Source organism: Bactrocera dorsalis, chromosome 2 (assembly GCF_023373825.1).
Source record: "Bactrocera dorsalis isolate Fly_Bdor chromosome 2, ASM2337382v1, whole genome shotgun sequence".
NCBI lineage: Eukaryota > Metazoa > Arthropoda > Insecta > Diptera > Tephritidae > Bactrocera > Bactrocera dorsalis.
Window position 1 is genome coordinate 84,132,433 of NC_064304.1, and position 20,357 is coordinate 84,152,789.

Consider the following 20,357-nt stretch of genomic DNA (forward strand, 5'->3'; position numbering starts at 1 on the left):
GATGATTATTGCGACCCGAAATTGGCAAAAACGCATGAAAAGTTATAATTTGGTGAACGATTGCTTTAATAATAAAATTTAATAATTCGCAAAAGTTGTTATTACGTATATCGTACCATGATGAAACTGTAAACATTTTTGAATACAATGAAAAAAATACAGAACATGACATATTAAAAAGGCCGAAACGACACTTAGCAATCTTATCATCCCCATTGGAAACCCCAGTATATTTTTCTCCTAAACTAATATCTATGTAAATTCGAAATCTGCAGGAACATGTTACATAGTCGAAGGCTAAAAGCATGATGGTGTCTAATATAATATTAACGTTTTTTTCAGTAGTTCTCTTCTGCTCGCACGATTTTCTGATCCACGAAATGTTAAAGAACTCGCATTTATATTTCCTTAAAAACTGGCTCAATATCATATACAAAGAAGCAAAAAGGAGCCCAGAAATTCCTGCATTTGGCAACCTCTACATACATATGTTTTTATACCCGAGGTCAAGTTCTTAAAAAGAATATCTTGTATTTGCAAAGGGTATTATTGCTTCGGTGCAAACGAAGTCCACGCTTTTTTTTATTTTTTCTTAATTTATTTGCAAGCGTTTGACTGTCGACAATTATCAACGAGAGTTCACAATTAATTGGCAGCACAGTTTTTTTTTATTTTCCTTTAAGCCATCGTTCGTTCGTTCGTTGGCGCTACGGGTGTTTACCAATAAACCGTATACACACACCAACAAACAGCGAGCGTTAATCTGCCTTAACGATTTTTCCGTTTTTAATTGGCATAAGCGCTGTCGGTTTGTTTTGAAAAGTGAATATTTCAGCTTTATAGCCTACTTACAGGCGCTTAATGTCTGCCGTTGGCGTGTTAATGCACATTAATTTGGGCATTTCAATGCGAAACCAGGCCAAATGCTGGGCAAATAACAGCACTTAATGCCCGCCTCCGTTGCCAAGCCTTTCGCAGATATTAAAGGCAAAGCAATAACAACATAACAACAAACATGCAGAATAAATAAATAAATTAAGCGCCAAATTAAAGAACTAATTGATACTGGAAAATTCTGCGAATCTGTGCACATGTGTGTGTGTGAAATATTGCTTATGTAAACGTATGTGTCTATGCGATAATTGCGTATGTATGTGTGCGTGTGTTTGTTTGTGGGCCACGCAGTGTGTGCTCATTAATTTCTCATGCGCGTAAAGCTATAAATAACAAGCATTACAGCCGGCAAAGGTTCACCGGTTACTAACACACACTTTTATCCTTTTTCTCTTTACCGTTATTTGTATTTTTCGTACTTTTATTAGAGAAAAGTGTGATATATGTATGCTCACATGTGCCAAGCTGTGCTACTACGCTCTCCTCATACAAACACATACACACTCGTCTCTATACATGTTTATGTGGACGAGTGTTGTTGCAAATCATTTGGATTTTATTGAGAAATAAACAGTTTCTAATTAATTGAATTAGCGAGCGTGAAGAAAATTAATTAACAAGCTTAAGTGTGGGATCTCACACACTCACACACACACACGCACACACAAAAATAATAACAGGCATATATGTATGTTCAGGCGGAAGTAGACTAATGATGCCTACATGTGTGTGCGCGGTTCTAACTGGCATCCCACACGGCTTATATCGATGCGGGAGTATTTCGAGCATTAATTGGCACAGCGAAGCAACTGTTAGAGCCAAAATGACTTCTTTATTGCAATTAAGGGCTTAATTGGTTAAAAATTGTTACCGTTAATATTGGAGCAATTAAATTATTTTAAAAGTAATTTGCTCACAACATGGAAATTAGGAGTCCAAGTTACTAATTAAAAAGCCGAAAGAATTGCTTAATTTAAATGTTAATTAAAATTAATTACAATAAAAGAATAAAAAAAGTAAAAAAAAATGCATTTATTATTTATAAAAGAACTTGTCTTTAAGTTGTTTTGTCTGTAACTTTTGATTAGACATGCCCGCCCTCCTATAATATCAGCGTACAACATTCTATGAGGTTTTGTCTTCTCCATTTCAAACAAGAGATTTATTACATGCTCATAAAAGTGTTGATCTTTTTGACGTCCTGTTTTGAGGTAAAGGTTCATACGTCCAAAATACAATCTTTCAGAGATCGAAACAAGTAATAGTTCAAAAGTGCCAAGTTTGGAAATTATGGTGGGTGAGGTATCACATCCCATTAAAGCTACAAAAGCTTCTGGCGAGTCATCAAACTTGCATCAGGTCTCGCATTATCCTGATGGAACCTATTCTATTGATGGCCTCTTCGCTTTGAGTCACACTTCACTTCAATACACTTCAGAACTAATCGTGGTATAGTCGGACAGAAGCTAAAAAAATAGTCCCCTTGAAAGCTCACCAAACAGACAAAAATATTTTTTTTTCGTGACTATCATCTTAGAAGTTATTTGAGATGGCTCGTCGAGAACATGATCTCTTGCACTTTACATTCTTGTAAAAAACCCACTTTTCGCCGCCAGCAACAATGCGCGTCAAAACATACATCCCATAATTGAATTGTATTTTTACCCTTTTAATGGCAAAACAGTAAAATATGACGAATACTATGATGTTTTCGATCTTCCGTTTGGGGTGCCAAACAAAAACTGTTCCAAAAACAAGCTATTCACTTGTCGATACTGCTACTGAACTAATCGAAATTTCAGTTCCTATATGGAATATGTTATATTTGTGAACAGAAGGATAGTTTTTCTTGTGTACCTGGCTTCGAAGAACTTTACAATTTTTATACATTTTTCCGTATTATTATATAATATTATTGGGCTTTCGACGTATTAGAAGGTCTGTTGCAAAGGTATATGCCATCTAAATGATATTAATATTCTGAAATATTCTAAATTTTCCGATGAAGTTTCCTTCCCTTGGCTAAGGGAGAGTTCATCATTTCATGCAATCATTCTAAGTGTTGACTGCGAAGCCATATATTATATACAAATTCATAAGGTTTTTAAACAGTTTTTACTACTTTCCCATATGTTTATATATATCTCAGAGAGTTGTAATGCACTTGCGGCAGATTAACATAATGTTTGAAGAGATTGATAAAAGAGTAATTTTGAAAATACACAATTCATTGGATGTATTGTATAGTATATGAAACTGTTCATTTGCTGAATAACTTGAAGGCAAACCATATATATAAATGATCAGCTCCGCCGAACCTGAAATAAACACTTACTGTCTTGCTTGCAAAAGAAACAAAACTTACGCTTTTTTCAGAAGGTTTACCAGGTGTACTACTATGAAGTAAGCATTGATATATGAATTTGGAAATGGAAAGGTAAAAAAAAAATATTCAAAGTATTGACGCCTTTCTTGCAATTTGTGGATAAAATGTCAATAGAAATGTACGTCTTTTAAAGCAGACCAATAAGTCACCCATCTTTTCGACTCCTGCTTTGAAATTGACGTGCTGCTCTGCCAAAGCGTTTACCATTGAAATGGTAAAAGGAATGGAATGGGCCGTGTCTTTTACCCATTTTAGTCGTATTTCGATCAATCATTTGTTGTCTATAGCTCTTAAGAGTTTCACTAGCTTTTAAAAACTCATGATATATCACACTCTTCTGATCTCACCAAACAAACCATTGCCTTCTTACCCATTTCGATAAAAATTCGAAATACTAGTAAGGTAGGGTGAGTTCTGGGTGTCTGATCGGAGTAGCGCTTAATTAAGACAATTCATAAGATTTTGTGGAACAAGTTGTTAAAAGCTACAGAAAAATGTTCTGTGTTTAAATAAAAGTTCATAATGAAAAGGTGTCAGACTTTTCCCAACAAGTTAAGTGGGAGAGCGCTTTAGGGAGTTTTACAAAATACTTATTTTAGTTCTTTAACTATTTTATACACAATAAGTATGGATAGGATACGGATATGTCACATAACCAAGGCACTCATAATTCAAGATCATCTTTAATTAATTCTAGAATTTCCTTCAAATATTTATACAAACACGATGCTGCAATCGCCATCTTAAATCATGCTCAAATGAAGTGGAGTTGTGTCACGTGCAGCTTTCTAAGAAATGCAGAATCCTGCATGTAGATCTGGTATTATCCTAGTGTATGAAATCATCACATATTGCAACATGGCAGACTTGCGCTTCACTTGGCACACAATGCACTCGCATCAGATAGGCCGCCGACAGCGTCGTAGATAACCGAGAACATGACGGCGTGAGTATGGCAGTCACTCAATCAAATAAAGCGCTTCGGCAAATGCCTACACTTCCGCTTGTCATTTGGGAATTTCCGCTTGTACAAATTTGATATGGTGGCAACTACATGCACATTGCCTTTCTAGGCATCGCACACTAACGGCTGTGGGCTGCGGTGTGGGCTTGACAGATTATTTGCACAGCTTTGGTGGATGATGATGCTTGATGGCTGATGGCTGATGGCTCTGTGCCAACGCGCGCTCTGAAGTAACGGCTCGGCGTTTGCAGCCGCTGGCACATTTTCGTATAAAAATGTGCGCTTTAAATATTTTTTGCTGCCTCTTCGCTTGTTCCGACAATCGTTTGATGTGTTTATTATTCGCCTCTAATAAATTTATGATTATTTCGTTTACCATATGATTCGCATTTTTTACAGTTATTCGCTTTTGGCTATTTATTTGCGAGAAGCCGGCAGCGACTCGCTTAAATGGCGGCTGCAAGATATTTTCGGCAATGTCAGTGCTGGCGTAAAGGAAGTGTAAATATCCGCCTATAAGTGTGCTTGCTTATTTGCAATTTGTATGTGTATGTGTAATGTAAACACACACACATAAAGATACTCCGCAGTTTTATTGCACGCCATAAAATCAACATTATGAATAAGCAATCACACATTATTAAACGTGCGCGCTCAAATACTCTGGGCAGTACAGCATACACTCGCACGCACACATGCCCACAGACGCATTGTTTGCGCTAACGCCTAACATATGTAAACACACACATAAATCTACTTAAAAGCGTGCAAATATTTACATACAACGCACAAATATTTGAAGTTGTAAAGCCTTTGACTCCCACATACATATTCTGCTTGCGTTTACGCCTCTAGCTATGCTACGATTTTTTATAGCTGTCAGTTTTTTATTCTGGCAGCGTGTAGCTGAATTCATAAGCATTTTATTTCACACAATATTTGTTTGATTTTTTTTTCTGTATGATTTTTTGCTTCTTTTCTAAATATATGTGGATATGTGAGCGTGTGTGTGTGCTTTGTCTGGGGTTCGTGTAAATTGTTTCATATTTATTATGGCATTTGTAAGCTGTTTCTTTTAGAGGTGCAACATTTACATAAGCAGACTTTGCTGAAGTCAAATTTCGGGCATGATTTGACATAAGTGCTTCAAGTGCCAAAAATTTACTTTAAAAATGAGAGCGTAATAAAGGTTCATGCAGCGGAGAGTTAGAAAAAGCGGCATACTTGAACTTGTGTTACAGATGGAAACTAAATAGTATTTAAATATAATAATAATAGAATTATTTTTTTTTGCTACTTAGTAAGCATGTTATACGATCGATAAATAGTGAAAAATCGATCTACCGATTCTAACAATTTTTTTAAGTTTTACGCAACACCAGAAAATAACACAATATTATTTCAAGGTGGATTCAAACCTTTAGAAATCCAGCAGGCTTAAAAATTAAATACCCCAATTTGTTCTGAAGTGTTGTCTCATCAGGCTCACAGCCTATAAATTACAGTCGCTGTGTCATTATTTTTATTGGTATAGACTACAAACAAGCTCAAAATCAAAAATAAAAAACGGTGCCAAAAAAGCAACCAACCGACGACTGAGTGTCTCGTTTTTTTCAATCGAGAAAATTAATTTATCACCGATCAGTTGTATACTTCTTTCGTGTATTAAATGGCACTTTTGTTGCCTGATAGCTTCACAGATTTTTACTGAATTTCCAATCGTCTTTCAATACATTTTAGAAGAACAATTTGACTTCTTTTTAAAACTCTCTCCCCACATAGATCGGCCTAATGTTTATTGTTGTTAATGATCTCTGAGTAAAGTATATATTGGTATATATTGGATAGTCGAAAAAGTTATTTCGTATTTCTAATCAAACTTATTTTTTTTTTATTCATAATGAACATTAATGAACCAAATATATACCATTTTGGTCGACCACTTTTTGCAATTTTTCCTTTGGAGATATTATTTAATCAGTGTAAAGCTTTTCTGGCTTCTCGGCAAAAAACTGCGACAGGAAATTTTCACAGGCTTCTCTTAAAGGCAACTTTACTCCACTGAGAGTGTTCTCCATTGACCGAAACAAATAGTAGTCAGATGGTGCAAGATCAGGGCTATATGGTGGATGCAAAACTTCCCAGCCGTGCTTTCCTAGTTTTTGGCGAGTCATCAAAGTTGTGTGTGGTCTAACGTTGTCCTGATGGAAGACGAAGCCCTTTCTGTTGATCAGTTCTGGCCATTTTTTATCGATTGCTTGCTTCAATCTCATCAGTTGTTGACAGTAAAATGTAGAATCAATCGTTCGACCAGGCTGGATCAGCTCACAGTGGATAATTCCTTTTCCATTCCACCAAACACTCAGCATAACCTTTCGAGATGTCAGTCCTGGCTTTGCGACCGTTTGTTGAGCTTCACCACTCTTGGATGGTCCATCTTTTTCTTTTTCACACATTATTGTCGCATTTGAACCACTGTTCGTCTCTTGTTACCATTTTTTCAGAAATGGTTCGATTTCAATTCGTTTCAGCAAAGAATCGCAGATATTAATTCGGTCCATTAAATTTTTCACACACAATTCATGTGGTACCCAAACATCGAGCTTCTTTTTGTAGCCAGCCTTTTTTAAATGGTTCAAAACCGTTTGATGATTATTGTTAAGTTCCTTAGCGATGTCATGGTTACTTATGTGACGGTCGTGTTCAAACTTTTCCATAACTTCCTCAACTTTTTCAACGATATGTCGACCAGAGTGAGGTGCATCTTTCGCATAGAAATTTCCTGAACAGAAACGAGCGAAACATTGTTGTGCATCGTCTCCGCAAACATCACAAATTTCATTAGTGGCTTGCGTGGCATTCTTAACTTTTTTATACAAAAATTTCAAAATATAGCGAATTTATTCATTATTTTCACTCATTTTTGAACAGCTGTAACTTTTTTTCAACTTCCCCGAATTTAATTTTTTTTTGGTTTGCTTAAATAAAGCTTAAAATCTCACCTTTCCAACACTATAAGGTATGACACAATGTGATTGATAGCACTGAAGATATACGACTGCATCGACTTCTATTGACAAAACACTAAAAATAATATTTAATTTAAATAAAAATTGCATCATTTACAAATGACTTCGGTTTATTTAGTCATATTTCCCCGGGAAACTTTATGTTCACTTTCGACTATATTTATTTAGCAAAAAGCAATCGATTTTTTTTTTTTATTTCAAGCTAATTTGTTAGAGAATGTTTAAGGATGATTGAATATAAAGTCAATTAAATATAAATTGCCAACATAATGAAGCTTTACTAACTCAGCACTCAATTGACTCAATTAAAATCGGCGTATGAAAATAATTTGACACAATGCTTAAAAAAAAATATTTAAAATACAAATTCATATTTACTTCACTCTTAAAATTCATATGAAACTCCCTCATTGCTTAGTCTACTTTTTAGTTTATTCCCACCTGTACACATATAAAACTCCATACTCACATCATTCCACTTTTTATTTAATTTTTTTTTTCTGAAAATACGTACCAGAAACCCAACGCTGTAAATTCCCTCAGGCGCAATTTATATTCATGCGAATCATTGCCAGCATCCACACCGCCGCTTATTTGCTCTGGTGGAAACAAAAATATATATTTTTTCAAACCACTTTTTGCACTGAGCTTAATTGATATTCCAAAATCACTGAAAAAATATATGTAAGAGCAACACTCTCGCAAAATATGGAGGAGAAAGGGAGGAGAGCACGCAGGCAGGTAGCAGAAAATATATGCAAACGCACCAAGTTCCCTTCAGCAAAAAGTTGTGGTGTACTAAACAATACAGATTTTACAGATTTGCGAAAGTTAGCACGAACAAAACTATATAACTATATAACTGTGTAATATTCCATATAATATGCACATCAATACATGTGTGTTCTTTTCGAGTATTTTATAACTACAATTATTTTTAACGAAATAACTTTCATACATAACGAATATTTTTATAAATTAGGCCAATATGTGAAAAGCAAATTTATTATCAAGTTCAGAATAATTTATATGCTCATAAATATTTAAGGGATTTATTTGCAGAATAGTGAGTAAATTTAATTTATTGCATAATAACTTTTTTTAAACCGTTATTAGCTTTCTGCGTAACAAAGAAATAATTTTATAAGCTAATGAAATTCCGTAGCTCCTTTTTCAGCAAAAGCGATTTTCGCTAGTGTTACTCAAAGTTTTTAAGTTCCAACTCACAGTAGAACTTTTAAACATACTAAAGAGTGATCCATTTCGAGGTTTCCTACTTTGTTAAAGAAAAAACACAGAAACTTCAATTTTAAAAGGGAATGCTTATTATCATTCGAAGGAACATTCTTTGAGGGCTATCCCTTTAAAATGTTGGTCGCGATTACGTCTCAGATGGTTCATCCATTGAGTCGAAGTTTCGATGATTCTTTCGAGCATTTCCACTGGTAACAGGAAAATCACACGCGTGAGCTTTTGCTTCAAAGCCTGAATCGAAGCGGTATTGTCAACATAGACTTTACATATCCTCACAGAAAAGAGTCTAATGATAGATCACACGTTATATATAAATATTACTACACAGATAGTATAATCCTGTAAATCTTTCCAACCGCCCATACAGACTTCATATCCAGTTTTAGATTCAATGAGTATCCATCATATAAATCTCAGACTTTTGCTTTTAGTACACTGTTTTTGTTACGAAATGTGAGCACGTTTCTTAAAAACCGATAAGCTTAGAATTGAAGATGCCAAAACGTTTGATCTCTTGAAGGTTATTGACTTATGACACATTTTACGAATACATTCAGTTTGTCTTCTTCATTTATTGGAGGTCATTTATTGATGCTTCTTTTTCTCGTAGAGTTATTGAAATATTTTTATTGGAGACCTCTGATTTATGCTTTTTTTTCTTCTTCTCGTAGAATAGTTGCAATAATTTAGTGGATTTCTAAAGCACATGAACACTTGGAATACCAATACAAACACCCTCGACATTAAACGCAACATCATCCTTCTTTAATACCTTCCATTACTCCTTCATGAAGCAAAACTCGGTGGAAAATCGTGCTTATTTGAAGCCTAATATTTGAATATTTACTTTATGGGAACGTCTTACAAGTTTGTTGAAGTAAAACTGAATTTGAGACTTCTGTCTCTTTGAAAGCTTCTCACCGATACCTCTTCGAACTTTGTCGGAATTTTTTCTACAATTTTAAAAAATTTATTTTTTATTCATTTTATTTAACAATTTTTAAAAAAATATTCCATATCCCGTTCCCGGCTTTTCGGTTTTTGCCCCTGAAAAGCAATTGACAAGAGTTAACAGGGTTTATTGGATTATTTTAAATTGCTGTGTAACTGCATTTTTATTAAAGCACCTTGCTGCCGATTTTGAATACTTAAGTAAGTTAAACAAGAGAAGATCGCAAAAACAATTTATAATCTTGTTTTTCCATTTTTGCTGAGGTAGACAGTTTGAGGTAGCACAATTTCGTTCTGGATCTCTCAAGTCCAGCTCCTACTTATGCAGAATTGACGCCAACACATCAAACCAAAAGGTGTCATGCTACTTTGGCATTCATTTTGTGTTTGAGACTCAGACCCTCTGAATGTGCTCCTATTACATGATTGTGGTGTAGGTAAATTCGAAGAAGGTATTCAGAAAGTTGTGGGTAAATGATCTGATTCGTATAGATATTTGCTTGAAGAGCTTTTTGGTATGAACCAAAAATATTGTAACACTCTTCCTAAGAAGGAAACCCATTTCGCTTAAAGAAATTCTCGAAGTAGTTCAAAAATCTCTCAAATATATATTAAACACCGTTAAAATTAAATATTTCGAGAACTAATAAAGCAAGGTCAAAGAGGCCCATAATTCTCATTCTATAATTTCTTTTCAATCAGTTTTGTGAAATTTCACAGATTTTTTTTTGCATTGGCCTCGTAAAGTAACCAGTTTTCTCAGTTTAAAATTTGTATCCTACATTTTTTGCAAGTCTTTATTTATTTTGTTCCATATTCATTTATTTTTTCAAGCTTTCGGTTCGTTAAAATACCGTTTACAACAAATTCTTCAACTCCTCTGCGCTGCCGCCATTCGCTTTCGTTCGGCGTTATTGTCTTTTATTTCGCTTAAGCTCTGCTGAAGCATTTTTTAATTCAAAACTTTTCGCTCGCTACCCGTGTTGTTGCAATTGCTACCAGCTTTGATTCAGCTGCTCCCGAGTTGCTTGTATCGTTAGTAATATACATATGTTGGCATATGCTTCCCAACTAAATACCACAACCACACGCTCAACAACCGTTCCGCAGGTGCATGCTTCCTTGGATCCTTCGTGGTTTTTGCCTTTTTTATTCTTTCACTTTTGGTTTTTATCATGTTTTCCATAAAGTTTATAATACCTTGCATATTTTATCTGCTTTGTTGGCATTTATCTCACCTAATTGACGGTGTTGTTTTCTTTCCCGTTCGCCACCTTTTTTCCTGTAGCCCTTCCTACTCAATCAATGTGCGCTGCTGTGTTTGCTTTTCATTAGTTTAAACAATTTTATGATTTTTTCCGATTAGTTCTCCATTTTGTATTAGAAATTTAGAGTACAATTTAAATATAGCAAACAAGAGATGATTATTTTTATTATATTATTTTAAAATAAACATGAAGGAACTTTCAAAGCTACCTCTAGATATGCTTGATTTTGTAGTAACTCCAACCCTAATCAAGATTTGGGATGAAGTCAAAAAGACAAGGTCGGAAAGTTCGTCTTAATAATTTCTTATGCAATAGTCGTCATTAAGGAAGAAAACCACTTGAAATGCTCTCCAAGATGGAGTTCACTGGAAACTCTTCGTTTACATATACGAACTTGAGGTTAAAAAATTTTTCTGGAAATTAAATTAACACAAGATCGAACATATCAATGTACAAACAATATTCAACTTACACTCGCCCAGTCGCAGCCCTTCTACAAGAGAAAACTTAGTTAAAAGAACATTTATTGGAGGTAAACCAGTGCACATCACTTTGAATATCGAGGAAGCCGAGAGAAGTTACAACATAACATAACATAACAGCATAAATTATTTTCCTACTCATGTTGGATTGATTATGTAGTGCTTGAAATTGCTAAAGTTAGGCGCAGGAATCATCCAAAATAGTTATTGTTGTTATAGTAACGGGTACCTAATCCGCGTTAAGATGGTAAGGATGAGATGAGTTGTCACCGACGTCATCTAACGATGAGGTCGAACCAAAGGGAGAAGAGTATCATGCAAAGAGATTGCTAGAGTCATGGGACTAATTGCACGCAGGACACATGTAGATATCAAACAAGGATCAATTCTGAATAAATAGGAGTTTAACCTGCTATAGTATCCAGAACGAAGCTGCGCAAGGGTCCCTCTCGTTTCTCGCGGGCAACACGAGCTTTCGTCTGCATTTGGTGATGTTTTGACTGCAAGTACGCCATTCACTTAACCAATCCAGTGAAAGTGCCTTAATAAGTACTTATCTAAAGTTTGTTTTGTCCGAATTCTGGTCAGCGTATTATTTTATGTCATAGACGTAGTTAAGGAATGACCTCTTGATGCTCCTACGATGCAATTCCGCTCCAAGCAGGTGTCTGCAGATATGATTTCTGCGAAAGCATCTCAGCAAAAACTGCTATCCAAATTAGTCTCACCATCCAAAACAGTCTTCAGCTATGCTAAACAATGAGAGAGACTTTTCGCACTTTCATAACCGCCCATGGATTATTTAAAATGGCTCAAAGTTGCAAAGAGTTTTGGAAAGAAGAGAATGACGGTGGAAAGAAGGTCAAAGGTCTCCCAACCCCTTTCTTGTCTGGCCTTCATCGGATCACGAATTCTACAAATCTATACAGAGTTCCATAATCGGTTTAACAGATGTGGACATCCGCTACCTCCGCTCATCGCATCTCCTATTCTTTGGCGCTTTATGTCTGATATTCTTATAGAAACTATAGGCAATTACTGAGTACTCAGTTTGGTTAGTAATTTATTCCTGGGGCTTCCAGCTCATATGTAAACGGCGCTGTTGTTCTCAGTTCCGTACTTTAAGATTAAGAGACTTATGACCTGTTCCGATAATCTGGAACAATTGAACAACTTTTAACGTCCACGAACCTCTCTATAAAATAAGATTAACTTGTTATCATATCAATGGAAGTACCAAAACTACTAAGATCTATTCTCTGTAAAGTTGTTGACACTTCTTAACCAAAAGATCTAAAAACTGTCTCTTGCACATGCAACATACAAATGGGCTGCCAAATAAAAATGGAATAAAAAGCAAAATTGCATAGACTCACTGCGACAAGTGACCAAAACTAGGCAAAGAACCAAACAATGAACTTGCCAGCAATAGCAAGAAAATCAAAAACAAATGCGTCGCTTTGAATTTGCAGAGCTGTGAGCAGCGACAGCGATAACAAGCGCGGCGCCACGCATGCCGAGTTGCCCCAAGCGCTTATCATTGCTTCCACCAGGCTGCGTTCGCTGTGCGTTGCTTTTTCCAAAGTTTTCACACTTTTTCCAGTTTCACTCGAAATTTTCACACTTTCTTTTTCGCACTTTCAAAGCGTGTGTGCTTGCCACTACGCTGCACTGTCAGCTTGTTGCAGCTGTTGCAACACTTCGTGTTACCCCTTTATGCGCTACGCCACATTTGTTGCCCATTTTTCCGCATTCACACTTTGAATTTTTTCCTTTGCGCCGCTCTTTGAGATTTTTCGTTCGTTCGGCATGAAACACGGTGGCACAGACTCTTTAAAGGAAGTGTGGACAAAGTGCTGACATAGGCTACAATGTGGCAAGCTGACAGTTTTTCATTTGGGCACGAAAATGTTGCAAAGCATTAGTGTGGGCCACGCTTTTGAAAACGCTTGCATAGGTCTTTGCATCAGCCAGAGTGTATAAGATACACTTTTTTGGAAAATCCTTAAGTTTTCGTATGTCTGTATGTCTCACAACATCATTACATATGTAGCATAAAATTTTCAGCTTCCTCTAGCAGATATAACCACTATGTAACCAATAAATAACGATTTTATAACCAAAACTCAAATTTTTTTCCAATATGAGTGGTTTCTACTATATCGTTTTTCCTTTCCAGCCTAATGAAATGCAGCCGTCTCAATAAGAAAATTCCATTTGGTATTTAAATAGACGAGCTCGATTAAATTATGAAACAACGGATTTACATTTTTAAGGCTCTCCGAGTTCAACAAGCCTAATGTTTATAGTGAACTGCGGCCAGAACATATCTAAGTAAATATGTCGCTCATGACCGAATATATACTCACATATTTACACATATCCAGTTAGCCATCTCAACTCACACCCTCTCCTTGCACCAAAGCTTTCGTTGCTCACAGCACTGCTGCCCCAGCGTTTTCACTTAAGGACACCGTTGTCCCTTTTCTCCAAATCCCAGCGGCTAAGGCCGTGCCAACTTTTTTTTGCTGTCGTCGACAATGTCCAACGCTCCTTCGTGCTTTGCTTTGTTTGCCAGTTCCTTTTTCACTTGCTCGCATAGATTTCAGCCAACCACTTCCACACACACACACACAGACATGTATTTAGATTTGTCGTAGCATAGGAGCATAACTGTGCCAGTGTGTGCCTGCTTTTTGTGCTGATTTTGCCACTCAACACCTGCTGAGCGCGCATGCATAAGTAAACACACCTTAGCACACATGGGCAATCTCACACATACACACACTTATGGTTGCATACATGTTGCTTGCACCAGCTTTTTCTAGCCCACCTTTGATTGTTATAAAGTGTTTTGTTTGCTCAGCGGTGCACAAGCTATTATGCTTTCGCTCGCCTCTCCTCTATATCCTATTATGATGAGCTTTAATGCGGTTTTAGCTGAAGCTGCTATAATTTAAACTGAAACACGTCTGTTTATAAGTTGCCTGGCAGATGCGTTATTTAAGAAAAGCTAACCTATCCACTTTTCGTTTAAAGAAAAAGCTCTTTTGATGATCGTTGACCCTTTTAATATGGGTGTTTCTTCCACAGTTGTTCGCCTAATAATGGAAAAATTCCTAGAAGGTGATGAAAATTTCTCAAGACATCTGACATTAGTCAAATTTAAAGCGGACAAAGCCATTATCTATTACTGCAAGTTTGGCCAAAAAACATAGATCCATATGTGTAACTGTCTCTTGAACGAAACTTTATCTCTTGTGCTCAATTCTATAAATATCCTTAATCTAGGCCTCCTTTACTAAGCCTTGTAAATGAATAGAAATTTGATTGCGGTCTTTCTGTCACGGCGGTGAACTACCAGTAGTAATTTGTCGAAGAACAAACTGACTATTTAAAACTTTTTGGTAAAATCAGAGATCTCAAAGTATTCAGTGATATCAAAATAGGTCTGAAGGTGTGATTTCTTTCCTTCTGGGTACTTCCATTGTTATTTCCTTTTGTTCGTCAATTTAATTTTGCCATTTCTGCTGGTAATTCCTTAACTTTTTTCACTCCTCCAGCGCAACATCTTTACGAGTGCATTTTTGCTCTTACTTTAAACTACATTTGTTCGCTATTTTATTGTGCCCAAGCATCTCCTTAGCTCTGTCACTAGCAAAAGCAAAGGTTTTCGCCGTCTTGCTACTAAAATGTTTTGTTTTCGTGCGCCATGTGGCACTTCACTTTGTAAGCTGCATCCAGCTTATTCTATTACTGTTGTTGTGTATCGCCTTTTCGACGACTTGTTTTTAGGTAAGTGTGTTGGCTTTTACTGCTCTGTGACTTTTACTATTTCTTCTAGCTCCTTTCAGCTTGTCTCCTTCGCTCGACATTAAAAGCCATAATTGTTACTCATACGCCATGTAGGCCCCGCAATTGCCACTGTAGTTGTATATGTGCATTTAGGCTTTTTAACACCTTCCAACAATTTTCATTTTTTCCTCTGATTCTCCATTTCTCTGTCCTCATTGCCGTTGTCTCTGTTTTTGATAAAGTGCCACACTTGACCGAAAGTTCAATGCATTTTGGAAAGCAGTTGACTCATCAAACATTATTGTTTTGCTCATTTCTTCTGGCTTTTCTGCACGTTTTGAATGTAGTTTTAAGATTTCTTTAGCAGCGTGGGTATTTTCCAATGTTGATAACCTATTGAATTACTTGAATTACTTCAAAATTAAATAATATAATTGGGAAATTATGAAAAATTATCAGTTATCTGAATCGAAGCAAGATTGTCCGAATAGAGTTTAGACTTTACATATCCCTACAGAAAAGTACAACGATGTGTTATCATATGTTTTTCGTGGCCAATCGATCAGCCCAAATCATTAAACTATCTGCTAACCGAAGTGTTCTCTCAATAAATCCATTTATTGTTGCAATGTGTGGGAGGTGGAGCAGTCCTGTTCAAACCAAATTTCGTCGAGATCACGAGCTCCAATTTCAGGCATCAATCCCTTCTTCCAAACCAGTGCTTTTGAGTGACAAAGAATGCTGCTATTTCACGGTTAAGTTCTAAGGAGAACGAATTTGTTTCCAACTACAAAGTTATAATTGCACTGGTCTACATAGGTTTTGTTGCCGTAGATATGAAATCAGTTTTGGATAAATTTGTGCTGGAAATTCAAGACAATATCAAGGATTTCGTAAGATTCGCTTATTTCATTTATCATTACAAATATCAGAAATTATTAATCAAAATATTACATACATATATTTACAATATCATTTTAATTTCGAAAAATTAGGATGAATCGAAGTTAACTGAGAGTCAAAGGTTGAAAATATATGTTATTTATATATTCATATTTTAAGTGTCTTTTATGAGCTATTATTTTATAATTTTCCTGTTAGCAGTGTCTTTTCAAGAACAAGAAGTAATCTGCAATCATTTGGCGATCCAATCAACCTTGACCCTTTTTTTCCTCCACTTTCAGATCCTAGAGGAACAGCTCTCTCCGTTTCTCACTGTTTTTCTAAATTATCCGCAATTGTATCCATATTTGCGTTTAAAATCTTAAAGCTTGTCTGCATATGAATAATTTCTTCATTGGTTGGTGCTATTTGGTTGTCCAGGAAAATTCCGACTATCAACACTAAACTTTTCCAAGCTACACTTTTCGGAACAGTCATAACACACAGAACAGTGATAAAATCTGTATCCTCCATAAATTGCTTGAGAACCATCAGAGGACCTTCTATTACAAAATAAAACTAAAATCGTTTCGCTTTGACTTAAATATATTTCATGAGACTTATATACATAAACCATATTCAATGGAAAATTACTCGTTAAAGCTCGGCTCCTCCCAATAAGTTCTACAAAAATCCTGCTTTTGATGTTTCAAATTTATGTCGCGTGCTTATGATGTTGTTGCATTTTTGTCGCTTGTTACTGTTTCTATTCCCTTTTCGATTTTCAAATCTCATAAAGTCAGCAACAACAACAAGCTGCTGTCAGGCAGTCGAGCAAAAGCGACTCAACTTAAAGAAGCGACCGAAAATGTTAAATGGGAAAATCCACAAAAATCCCCCGTTTGAAGTGTGCACACCTGCGTTGCGACACAGCGACATGTGCTCCTAAGCATTATTGATGGTGTGCCACAGCGCTGCCGTTATTTGCTGTTGCCTGTTGTTGCTTGATGAAAGTGCCGGCGCAGCTGCTTTGCGCCAAATTGAGGACAAAGTTTGCAATTTTAATGCCAATTCGAATGGAATTTCTCCTCAAATATGAGTGGAAATAAAAATGCTAGGCGGCTGCGGAGCAGGGGCAAGCAAGGTGCGGTATTTCAAAGCATACTTTTACGCGCAACCGAATTTCGACTGCGGTTAATATTTTAAGCAACGCAAAATGACTGCACGGGGGTGTGAGGGGGCAGCCGCAGTGCAATGCTAAGTAGGTCGAACGCCAGCAGGCACTGCGGCGCACAGGTAAGTGACAACAACACCGCAAGCGCGCGGCAGCTAGCGTGTGGAAGAAGCTATTTTGGACAGTTTTCGTGTTGCGAATGTTCAGATGCTTCATTGCCCGCGTGTCGTGACACTTTTCCACTTTTTATACCCTTTTTATGCGCTCATTTCGGTCTCACACACACGCACATGGTCACGCATGTACAGGTGGCTTTCAGCTTTAGTTGGCTTGACGTTGTCAGAGTTTTCGGTGTCAGCTCACAGGCGGACAGTTTGTGCTGGCGAAAGCAATATATGTATGTATATGTGTGTGTTTCAGTTGCCGTCGATTACACTGAGTGCCTGAAATTGCAATGAATGACTGCGAAATATACGGGAGCGTTTCGAACACACAGGCACATTGAGTTATCTGTCTCCTTTTCTGGTTGTCACCGTTAAAATTGCGGGACATTTATTGATTTTTGCCGTTAATATTTTAACGTGCACTTACAAGAGCATGAGCTGCAGGACATCGCACACGCTTGTCAATTTCAACGCAAACACGCCCCATATGTGTGTGTATATGTCTGCCTGAGTGTGTGTGGATGCGCTTTATGTGGCACTGAGTGGCTGAAAATGCTTTGTGACCATCGAACAATTTCAATGCGCACGAATTTATGCATGTATGCCACAAAAAATGTGCGAGTGAGTATGTGTAAAAACAAACTTTTATGAATTTAGTGAAATAATTTGGCATATTCTGAAATATTTTTAAAGAAAATGTTTGTTTATTTTAAACCTTCCACCCGACCGGTTTTTTACCAGCAGTTTTAATCCCCTTCGCTGAGACACTTTCAAGTTGAGAATATTGTCAACAACTCCTGAAAAATTATAAAATATTTCGTAATCAACAAAATATTGGTTATCTTCAGAAGTGAGTATCGTATTCAAGGTGCTCAACGCCTTTTTATTTCGAAGTTATGCCATTTAACAAATAAAATCTGTAGTTCATTTGTTAAGGTTAAGATCGGTCAATAGATTCCGAAAAGGTTTTTGCAGCAACCCCTGACGCAGGCATTTGAATGAAATATTTAAACGGAATGTCTAATTTGTTCTATTTCTTACGTGATTTTTTGTAGATTTACAATAGATTCGAATATATATGTCAAAGTTTGTTTTAAAGATCTAAAGGTTGTTTCTTTAGACATGTGGTTTTCATGAAGAAATAAAATGCATACAATTTAATGTTATGGCAAAGAAATGAGCACTATTATAATATGACGGTTTGTCAGTATGTTTTAAAATACATTTAAAGTTAACGACTACAGCGGCTGGCTCGAAAAAATTTCAGCCGAGAGACCCTATATTCGTTCTCTTTTTCCAGCAATTGGGGCAGCAATAACCCGCCGAATTTTTTTTTTTCGAAGACATCTCTGACTTATATCAGTAGACCAGCAATTTTACATGACTCCAGAAAAAATAATCCAGCGTTTTTAAATCGCATGATCTTGGAGGCCACAGGTCCATGAAGCGAAGTAATGCGCTCACCAAAAGTTTCCTTCAATAAATTGATTGTTTCGTTGGCTATAGCTAAAGGTCGTCCACAATGGCATCCTCCAACACAGGCATAAGAGAGTCATTAATCGTGGCTCCATAGCGTTCCCCATTGACTGTAACATAATGAGCGGCTTCATTTATGAAGAAGTATGGATCAATGCCATCCCATAGCGCACATCAAACAATGACTTTTTGAGGATGTAGCGCCATCTCAATAATGTCTTGTGAATTATTATCACTCCAAATTCGATAATTTTACTTATAACCTTACTCATTCAACCAAAAATGTGAGGCATCGCTGAACAATTTTTTCTTATAAAAATCTGGATTGGTGGTTATCTCGTTTTTGGTTCATTCAATTTTTAAACGAGTTCGATTTTGTAAGCCCGCACACCAGGTTCCTTCCGCAAAATCTTTCATAAAATGAATAACCACATTCTGTGTGCACTATAAGGCGTCTCTGAGGTTGTGCATTATGCCATGGGGTAAACGTGATGTGAGACCAATCTCTGGTTTTTTGAATTACCGACTCTGCTAAGACATTATGTCAACCACATATCGTACGTAGTGCGCGTAAATCAAACTCAATATAAATCAGGTAACAGCTGTCAAAAAGGCCAAGCCAAAAAAGCAACACCCGTTACAAGTCTTATCAAAATACTTACTTACTTCATCCACGTGTGTTTTCTGGGTTCTACATCAACCGAACCAATCATTTGATATAGATTTCACATAGCTTACGGCTAAAATAGGCAGTTAAGAACGAAAATATCAAAAACGTACGAATAAAACTAAGTTGATTAAACTACTGTAATTCTAAACAAACCAAATGCAGGTTTTTGACATTTTGTTCTTATATATTTTTGATGAAATCTGTGTAAAGAAGAGCCCGAACGATATATCGACAGGTCAACTCAGCGGCTACATCGGAGCTCCAGCGACTTTCTACAGTTCCACGACCTCAGGCACCTTGCTGGAAAGTAATTTAGCGATGATCGATATCGGTGAGGCAATCGCTGAGCCTGGAGACTCATCAAACGATCATAAATTGAAAAAGTTGGGAGATCAATATTTTCGGTGTATCATCGTCGATGGATGCTACGCTGAGTAGCAAAAATCGTTTTTTTTTTTGAGAGTTTGCTGCCATTTCAATCGGCCAAAGAGAAGAAATTACAAACAATTACATCAGCGAGGTGTCTGCAAAATATTTTGCCAAGCTTGTTAAAAATATTATTAAATTCATTATTTTATTTTGTTGCATAAATTTAGCCTAAATTTCATATCATTAACCACATAAACTTGCTTTTAAATCCAATATGCAAATATTTTAGTAAAGAAGACACTTAAAGTAAACATATGTTACTGATTTACCTTGTGTTCGAGCAGCTTTTATTTTTATGTAATACAAGCAGATTGCCACAATTTGCATATTTTGCCACACTTCAATCAATTCATGCGAAATTTGTTTAGTTGTGGCAACACCGCCTGCCGTTCAGTTCACCGTGTCGTGTTGTGCTCTTTGCCGCACTTAAGCTAGCAGCATGCTCCATCACCTCTGCGCCTTGCGACCTTTCAAGCGTGCTCCGTTAAGTATATGAATTGAATTTCTTGCAACATTTCCATATTTTTAGTTTTCCAATT

The 20,357-nt window shown here is 36.5% G+C and overlaps 1 protein-coding gene across 1 annotated transcript in view; it reads left to right on the plus strand.

The window, feature by feature from the left end:
• LOC105228551 (dystrophin, isoforms A/C/F/G/H) overlaps nt 1-20,357 on the plus strand; it is a 363,859-nt gene that overhangs the window by 293,926 nt on the left and 49,576 nt on the right. The gene's annotated exons all lie outside the window — the stretch shown is intronic.